Source organism: Colobus angolensis, unplaced genomic scaffold (assembly GCF_000951035.1).
Source record: "Colobus angolensis palliatus isolate OR3802 unplaced genomic scaffold, Cang.pa_1.0 Scaffold123, whole genome shotgun sequence".
In the NCBI taxonomy this organism is placed as follows: domain Eukaryota; kingdom Metazoa; phylum Chordata; class Mammalia; order Primates; family Cercopithecidae; genus Colobus; species Colobus angolensis.
The window spans coordinates 10,441,429-10,451,328 of NW_012113475.1; positions in this window are offsets into that span (position 1 = coordinate 10,441,429).

Below are 9,900 nucleotides of genomic sequence, written 5' to 3' on the forward strand. Positions count from 1 at the left end.
GGGCGCTCCCGGGCGGCGGTGGCACCACGTAGCCGCCTCCTTCCACCGCTTGCTTTATCCCCGCCCCTTCTCGGGCCAACCTCCAGCACCGCCGACCCCGAGCTCCGCTGCGGAGTAGGTAGGGGGTGGGAGGGTGGAGGACCGCCGGCGAGAGGGAGAAGGAGAGGGCGCCCGGGGAGCAGCCTGGCAGAGTGACCGGGATTGATGAGCGGTCGCAGCTCTGGAGGGACGCGGGCGAGAGGGTCGCTCCTCGGGGAGAGGGCTGGGTGAGTGAGGACCTGCGAGCCACCCTCCACATCCCTTCTGGGGTAGCCACACTCGCGCCCCCTCCTCCACAACAAGCTTCTGTGGCTAAAGAAGATGCGGTGCCACTGGACAGGGAAGGAAAGTAGTCGTGGACTTCGCTGAATAGAAAAGGGGGTAGTTGGGGAAGGTGGAGAAAAGAGCCACGGGAAGTGGGAGGAAAGGATGAAGGAATGGGACGTTGCAAAGAAAAGCTTCCTTAATTCGTGTGACTCTAACCCAGCCTCCCCACCTACCGGAGAAATGGGTTTTATCCTAGAAATGGGGACGAGGAAAAAGAGATGGCCCAAAGGAGTCCTGGCCCGGGATACGATCCTCGCCCTAGGGTCTATCGGAACCACACAAACCTGGACAGCGCACGCTCCCCGCTACCCCGACAGAATAGTGCCTAAGAAACCTGCCTGCCTCCTAATTCTAGGAAAGAATCCACAACGGATTCCAGGGAGCTCTTCTGGGGAATCTGAATTGGGTTTTTGGATCACGAACCATTAAGCTTTTGAACTCTGGGGAAGAATAGAACGGGTGGCTGGAAATTGTTTTGGAACCCTACCTGAGCAGATGTGCTCATTAGTTGCTTGTTCGCCCTCCTCCTGGAGCATTTTCATAGGTGTTGGCAAAGCAGGTACCAGTATTTCATGGAAGGAAAAGAACCGACCAGGACTCTGTGTAAATGTCTATGGGAATATTTTTAAGGATTCAAAAGGCTGGAAGGAGGTGAGATCAAAAAATTTTTCCAGCACCACCCAGTGCAACTCGGTCCTGGACACAGAAATCTAAAACGCTCCCAGATGATACTTAAATACTTGAGTTTGAGAGCCTCTAGTTATAAGGTTTCCCTACGTAACAGCCTCTCACTTTTCTCAAAAACTGGCTAGTTGACAACCGGCAGTCAAGTTTTGGCTAGTCAAGAAGCTACTTTTTCCTGCAATAAACCACACTTAGAGATAGTCCTGGGCTTCAGCAGGATTGAGGCTATATTGAGGTCACAAGTATGAACCAGGTACCCACAGAGATGGGAGGGCCAGGAGATCCTACTCATTCAGTACCTCAGAAGCTATGTCACAGGATAACAGTGGCTTCAGCCTTTTGGATGAAATAATCCTCTCTCCCTCAAAAGTGCTGTCCACCCACTCAAAACACAGGCCATACTACCACCAATCTGGTAGACTTTAAAAGTAAGGTCTTTCAGCAGCAGATTTCCTCGTTAACAGGAAGGCACTGACAAGCTTTACCTAAGCCTATTGGAGCTATGTTGTAATTCTGTATATAAATAGAACAGTCGCTGCAGGAATACTGGATGAGTCAGAAGAAAGGTCTGTCCTAAGCTGATGTGACACATTTCAAAAGGACCAGAAATTAGATGGAATTGATGACTGAGTTGATCTCTAAGTGGATTTACCTTTGAAATAAAAATCGGTGGATATCCCATGTACCTCACCCCACACCCTCCCCCGTTGTCAACATACCCAACCAAAGTAGCACATTTGCTACAAATAGTGAACCTACGTTGACAGATCGTTATCACCTAAAGTCCATAGTTTACATTAGGGTCCACTCTTGGGGCTGTATATTCTATAGGGTTGGACAAATGTAGAATAACATGTACCCACCCTTATAGTATCACAGAGTATTTTCACTGCCCTAAAAATCCTCTATATACTACCTATTCATCCCTTCCTCCCCCCAGTCTCTGGCAACCACTGATGTTTACTGTCTCCGTCTCTGTAGTTTTGTCTTTTCCGGAATGCCATATATAAGGAATCATACAGTATGCAGTCCTTCTTTCAATTTTGCTGTGAAACTAAAACTGCTAAGAAAATAAAGTCTTAAAAAGAAAAATCAGTGGAGAAGGGAAAGGTAAGATAACTAATTGGTAACTTGGAGGGGTGTGGAAAAACTAATTGAATTATCTAATTTCGTATATCCAAAATAAGTTCTAGGAGGATTAAGGAGTTAAATATATTTTAAAGCAGACCAGAAGAAAAAATATTTGTCAAACCTCTGAATAGAAGTATTTTTCAACTTAGAGGCAATAGAAGGAAATAATCAATGAATATGATTGGGTAATATCTTAAACACTTCTACGTGTCCAGCTTTTTTTAGTGTAAGCTAAACCAGAAAAAAATATTGGCAGCAAACATGAAAAATAAAAACCTGAATATATTGTAAGTAGGGCTCATAGAGCTAAAGTAAAATTTAGAATCACAGTGATTGAGTATAAACAGAAAACAAACCATATAAGAAGAAATCAAAATAATATATGGGGAAATTAATCTAGTAATCAAAGAAGTATACATTAAAACTAATAAAGATACAAAAATGATGAGCACTGGTTAGTGCATATATTGTTGGTGTCTTTATGAAACAATATGTCCATTTGGAAAGCATTTTGGCTGTCTACAGCAGGTCAGAGTGCTCCTACATTTTGACTCAGCAGTCCCTCTTCTGGGAATCTACCCAAAGAAATACCCCAGCAGATGGAAAAAGTTATATACTGCAAGATGTATATCATAGCATTATTTATATTGAAGACGTGGCCAGAAATTAAATATCAGAGAGTAGGGGTGATATCCAATTCCTTGTAGTTACTTGGACCACAGTGTTTCTTCACATTCTGTGCCTCTGCACATGTCATTTGGAGTTTCTGCCTGGGGCATTCTCCTTGTCTCTTGTCTGTGAGCTGATTCCTCTTACTCTTTACTACTTGTGTTCAGTGTCTGGGAGGCTCCTTCTTTATTCCCTCAATACCCGCTGTGTTCTTCCATCCCAGCACTTACAGGCTGCCTGTAAGAACTTGTTTACCTACCTGTCTCCTCAATCTGCTGTGACTCCTTCTAGGGTGTGACCTAACTCTTGGTAATCTTAGAATCACCAGAGCTCTGCAGATATGGCAGGTGCTTGATAAATATTTATTAAAGGAATGAATGAGTTATTTGCTTATACTTTTTACAGCTCTTGAAGATACTGCTTATAGAGGCATATATGAATACATTATAATGTTAAATTTTAAAGGCACTATATATGGAATTATCTCCAGTAATCTTGTTAAATTTTAAAAGGTACAAAAACAGTGTACACGGTAGGCTATCATTTTGTGAAAAGGTAAGGTCTGTTGGCAAAAGAATATCCATACACATATTTCCTGTTAATGGGTATGCTATATATGGAAGAAAACAAAATAAACTGGTAACAGCGAGTTAGGGTGGAATGGGGGGCAAACTGGGGGACTAAAGATATTGATGGGAAAGAGACCTGTTTTATTTTTAAATAATCCCTTTAGTTTGTTTTTGAAATTTGTAACATGTATATGATATGCATGTTTTGAAAAATAAAGCAGTCTACAAAATGGTATGCAATTGTATGAAAAAAAGGAGTTAATTTTTGCCAAATAGTATCAGTTATAAGACTGTGGGTGATTTTGTTTTCATGTTTCTGGTTTGCAATGTTTAAATGTGGTTATATTGCTTTTACAATTAAGAAGATAAAATTATACATAAAGATGTAAGAAAGTAAGTAATCATATTTATTTCACACAACTCCTTCACAACTCAATAAATGCTCATCTATTTTAAGGCGAAAAGGAGAGAAATTTTCTGTCTGAGTACTGCTAAGGCCACCTCCCTTGTAACTCTGAGGTTGAAAAATGCTTAATAAATTTAACTACTGACAAGTTAATCAGCCCTTCAAGTGGCAGTGAAAACAGGTAAAGCGTGTTCTTCTAATAGTTGCCTGGCTGAGGAGCAAGATATGACAACAGTGTTTTCACCTAAGACACCAAACTTAACGAGCTTGTCTGTCTCCACCTGTGCTTTATGGTTCCCGCCCACCTTCCTGCCTCCCTCCTCTTGGGCTCTGTCATTGTCTGCCTCTCTGCTCCTGTGTTTTTCTTTTGCTTCTCTGTAGCCGCCCTGCTGGTTGCCTCCCCACCCCTCCTGCCGCCTTCCTCTCCGAGCCCTAGCAGCTGTGTTCAGTGTCCCTCTCTTAAAGCAGCCACATGCTCTGGGAAGACTGGCCCTCTGCATCACACCTGGCAGTCCCACTCCTCTCGCTAAGGTGTGGTTCAGGAATGGGCAGGTGGCCCAATTCTGATCAACAAGCCATGAGAAGAATCTGCTAGAGGTTTCCTTGCATCTAAGAAATGGTCTCTTTCGCCCTTGGACTTGGTTGGGTTTGGATGTGATGCCTGGATCCTCTACAGCCTGATGACAAAGACCACACCAAGGATGGCAGACTGGAAGGATGAAAAGAACCGGGGCCTTCCAGCCTTTGTTGTATGGCTGACTTAACCAACCTTGAAGGTCGCCTTACCTCACGACTTCCTGTGAGATGAGACAAATTTCTTGGTTAAGATACTCTGACAGGGGTTTTCCGTTTCATACAACTGAAAGTATCCTGACTTAAACACTTTTTGAGGCTCTCCCCCCAGCCTTTATTGATTTTCTCCTCTTGAATCACCACCAGCATTTCTGCATTTCTCTCAGTACCACGTTTTTTCTATTCCCCAGACCCCCCCCACCCCCTTTCTTCCCCAGCTGTTTCTGTCTCAAACAATACAGGGAAACATTTTAGGGTGTCTGACAGATCACACCCACCCGTTTCTCAGACCTTCTCAACCACAGGGTGCTGTCCCACCTCCAGCCAGGTTTGTACTTCACAGCTGATGGGGTCCTAGTAGATTCAGACTGGGCCAACCTGAGGGTCTGTCTCAATAACAAAGGGAACCCTGCCCTCGGCTGAAGTGCAGGCAGTGTTTACCCAAGAGCTGGGGGTGGGTCCGCATTTCCAGGAGGAAGCCAAGACTCTCCCTCATCTCTGCAGAAAGAGGAAGGAAACCTAAACAGAGAAAAACAGTAGCAGAGTCTGACAGCCTGGGTGCCGTGTATGGTTGTGCATTTTGTGCTATGAAAGGCTCCTATCCCTGCTAAAGGCTTGCTTCTAGATTTCAAGAGGACTCTGTCTTTGAGGTCTATGAGATTTTTAGATGGAATCATTCATCACATCCCATTTGGGCTTTAGCTACTTTGAAGTGAGTATCTCAGATTTTCAAATCAAAGAACCTTGATTAAAACAAAAGGTCTTCTCACCTCAAATCCTTTATGAAATGAGGTCAACTTAAAATACTTTTTAGTTAGCTATGATATAAAATTAAACTATACTTTTGCTATAGTTAATGAATTAAATACTGTACCTTCTGTTCCTTGGTCGAAAAGTGAGCAATTAAATGGTCTGTTTCTCTAACAAAACAATTAACTGATTCCTCAGGATTTACCACCTACTGTGACCCTCTTGCCCTGTGCCCACACATACCTACTAAACACCAGTTTTCAGATCCCCAGGAATAACATAAAATAGGGCATATCTGTCTCGTAAATATGATTGAACAAGCATATGTAGAGCACAGTTATTTCACTTTTAAAAATCAATTATAATCATTTGTACAATAAAATGAATTCTGTCTTTCACACAATATGACAGAGCAGTAATTGATTTTTTTTTTTTTAATTCTGCCATTCCACCTTCTTCTGATAATAGCACCTCAACTTCCTACTGCTTTGGAGATAGCTAGACCTGTGTGGATCAAGGCACTAGGCCCTGATGTTACCTTACCAGGGGCCAAGCACATGACACAAGTTCAGCCAATTAGAAGCTTACTTCCTGATGCTGAGCAGAGCAAAGAAAGAGACCAAAAGCCACCTGGAGTTCATTTCTTGCAGCCCCTGGACAAGCCTGAAGCTGCCCTTGAGACCTTTGGGAACCTCCTGATTCTTCTGCCTTACCTCTGGTCCCATAAGCTAGCTGCCAGGTTCTAACTGAGGTCCGAGTTCCCATAAGCTAGCTGCCAGGTTCTAACTGAGTTCCAATGGGAATCAGTGGGCGAGTGGTGGGTAGCTGGAAAAACACTAAAGGAATTACAGACAGTTTTGACATGGCTTTACCCTCTCTTTGGGTGTGAGCAAGCCATATGTATAGCATTAGCAGGGTAATTGTACCTTTTACAGACAGTAGTGGCTCCAAGCCCAGCACAAGCTCACATGGTGACCACCTAATGTGCCTCTCATGGCTTGGTTACAGAATTTGTGGAGCTATGTGCCTGCGCTCCAAACCCACTGAGTTATGCTGTGCCGGAGGGCTGCCTCAGCCTACTCCTGACTAAAGCACAGCCATTTCCCTTACACTCCACTCCCTACGCCTAGGGCATCCTCCAGGCAGGAACACGTGCCCATAGGGCAGAGCCCTGAATCCATAACCCACAACAATACAGAGAGCAACACCTCACTACTAGGATCCCAGCTATGCCATTTATGACTATTAGGGCCCAACGTAGGCCAGAGCCTAGGGATGCCCACCGTCTCCGCAGGGGATCATCAGTGAGGCTCTCGGCTGCCTTAATCTGCCATGAGACCCCTTGCAGAGCTGCTGTTATGTTCTACCAATTGTCAGGGATAAAGGTACAACATTTTCTTCCTAAAAGGGCACAGGTGCCTCCTTGGGCAGCAGTGTCTATGTCTAAGGCCCTTTGATTTTGCAATACCACCTTTCTGATCTGATCAACTTCATCTGTTAACAGGAGGAGGGCCACTCAAGTGTAATTCAGAGCCCAAGTGGTGTGCTGTGCTAGAGTGGTAACTTCCGCTTCTACAGTTATGACACCCGCTCCAGGGATAGTCATTGCCAAGAGGTAGAACCACCAGAGGGCTCGTTGCACTTGCACAAACTGAGAGCATAGCACCTCCCAGTTATGCGGGCTATCTGGGCAACTTGGGGAGAACAGTGGCAGGTAAGGCCACCCCCAGGTACAATGTCCAGTCTAGTTCACTGGTAGGTAAGGCCAAGGCTACTCTGTGTCCCCACAGACCCATAAACTCCCAGGGGACATAAAAGCCATTGGGGCCCAACCTTGGTGGGCCCGCTTGTTGCATCTTACCTTCAGTGTGGTGACATGTATTATGTTTGCACAGGCCATGATGGGTACGCATCCCACAGGGGTGTTGCCCCAATGTTGCTCTATGTACCACAGCACCTGAGCTTGGGGTACTACATGTTCTCCCACTAGCCAGCCCCACCCATCATAAATGCTACAGGCCAGCCAGGGGGTGGGTGTGCTGTGGGTCTTACAGCATCCTTTTCCAAAGCTTGCCGTGTTGCCTTACAGCCATCAGCCATGGGACCCCAGGTCTCCAGCCATGTCCAGTTCTCTGCAGATGCTGAATATATGTGCCAAGGCAAGCCATCTGCAGCTGCTGATGGAAGGGCAGTGCAGATCCAACAGATGGAAACATTGGTCACCTCAGCGTAGGTGTGGGTCCAGTTCAAATGCAGCTAGAGCATGTTAACCTACAGTTGAAATGACAGAGCAGGTACAGATACTAACAGAGGTAAATCATATCCCTCAGGCAAAATACAGGCTAACCTTTCATCCCTGGATAACAATGCAGCCACCAAGGGCTTTTGCCCTGGGTGATGGTACCACACCTTCTCAACTCCCCATGGTTCCTTTGAGTCCTGTATCTGTACCAAAGTCACAGGGGAGCTCATAATAGGCCAGATACACATATGTCCCCCAGAGGAGGGTTCCTTCCCTGACTGTTCCCCTATGAACAGTCAACTGTAGGGGCCATGTATTGAATACCCAAGGTGTGACATGTGAGTCATACTGTAGGCGCTCCCCCCAGGGAGCTCTGATAGCCAACCACCAGCAGCGGGGGGCTTGGAGGGTCCATGGCCACAGCCAGAGTTTCTGTTCCCCTGCCTTCAGGGGTGTTGGGGCAGGCAACAACAGGTTACCTTTCATCCCCATACCTGGTTGGAGGAGGTCATCCTTGGTATATATCTGCAACTGAATGGGGGTGGTGGCTTAGTGTAACAAAACCTCCACCAGGGCTGGGCCACCTTTCCATGGTCATTCATTCAAGGTTTGGAGCACCAGGTCCAGCCTGGAACTCCAACCCTGCAAAGACGGTGGTACAACATGCAAGTGTAACCCATTCTTCAACAGCCCATTATATTACTCAGTCATACCCACAGCTTGTGGTTTGTATGGCACATGAAATCCTTACTTTATGTCCATTTGTTGTGCCCATTGTTGTACCTGTTGTCCAATGAAATGTGTTCCCCTATCACTCTCAATGGACAGAGGGCAACCATACAGAGCATGTAAGTGTTGCAGTGCCCCGATGGTGGGCTGTTGGTCGGCCACCCTGCAAGGGTAGGCAAACAACAAGCCTGTGGGCCTTGTTCATAGCTGTTAATGCATGCGTATACTCTTGTGACTTCAGCAGCAGCCTGATGTAGTCTACCAGCCACCCGATCAAGGGCACTGCAGCCTCCACCTTCTAGGCTCAAGCAATTCTCCTGTCTCAGCCTCCCAAGTCCTGGGATTACAGGTCTGTGCCACTATACCTGGCTAATTTTGTATTTTTAGTAGAGATGGGGTTTCACCATGTTGACCAGGCTGGTCTCGAACTCCTGACCTCAGGTGATCCACCCACCTTGGCCTCCCAAAGTGCTGGGATTACAGGCGTGAGCCACCATGTCTGGCCTGTTTCATTCTTGTAAAGCAAAAGTACTTGCATGTTCCCTTACATTCCTACCTCTAAACAATTTCAGAATGCCATTCCCCAGTCCACAAACTCCACCCTTCCATCTGTCACCAAAATCTAAGTGTCTTGCAGAGTTAAGCATAATTCAGCTCCTTATGAAATCTGCCCCATTTAACACTGGGCATGCTAATCATATCCAATAATTTCTCCTGTCACCGTTTGATTTCTTTTACCTTCTGAAAGCTTTGCTTCTGTGATATATGCCTTTCTGATGGAACTGTAATTACTGGAACATTGAATTTAATGTCCAGAAACAGGAATAGATATTAGCAGATTAATCAGATATTCATTTAGGTTTTATTATAAAGAATCAATTGATTCAACAACAAAAACTTACACATCTTACACACAAAATAAAACACATCTGTTAACGCACTTGTTTCCATGGTTCCTGCCCTAAGATTGTACCTGGAAAAAAGTAGACAAACAGAAGTAAGAACATGGGTTAGAATGGATTCAGTGCTACAGTTCCCACAAAGTGTGATATGTGTATGATAAATATTCAAAATGGGATTGTGAAAAAACACCTCTTCCAATTAATTCTTTTTTATTTTTTCATTTTTCTTTTCTGTACTAGTAACGTTTACTAAGTGCAGTTAGTAGGAATAAAGATTAGTTAAATTAACCAAGTTTTAATGCCTTATATCTGAATAATTTATTTGAATGACATCAAGACTGAGAGAATAAGTTTTAAAATTTAAACACAATGGCGCATCCGCTGTGGAAAACAGTTGGTGGTTCCTTACAGTATTAACTAACCATAGAATTACTATATGATCCAGCAATTCTACTCCTAGGCCTATGCTCCAAAGAATTGAAAGCAGGGACCCAAACAGATACTTGTATACCAATGCTCATAGCAACACAATAGTCAAAAGGTGGAAAGAACCCAAGTGGCCATCAACATATTTCACATTTTGTTTGAATGGATAAACAAAATATGATATACAGATACAGTGGAATGTTATTCAGCCTTAAAAAGGAACAAGATTCTGAT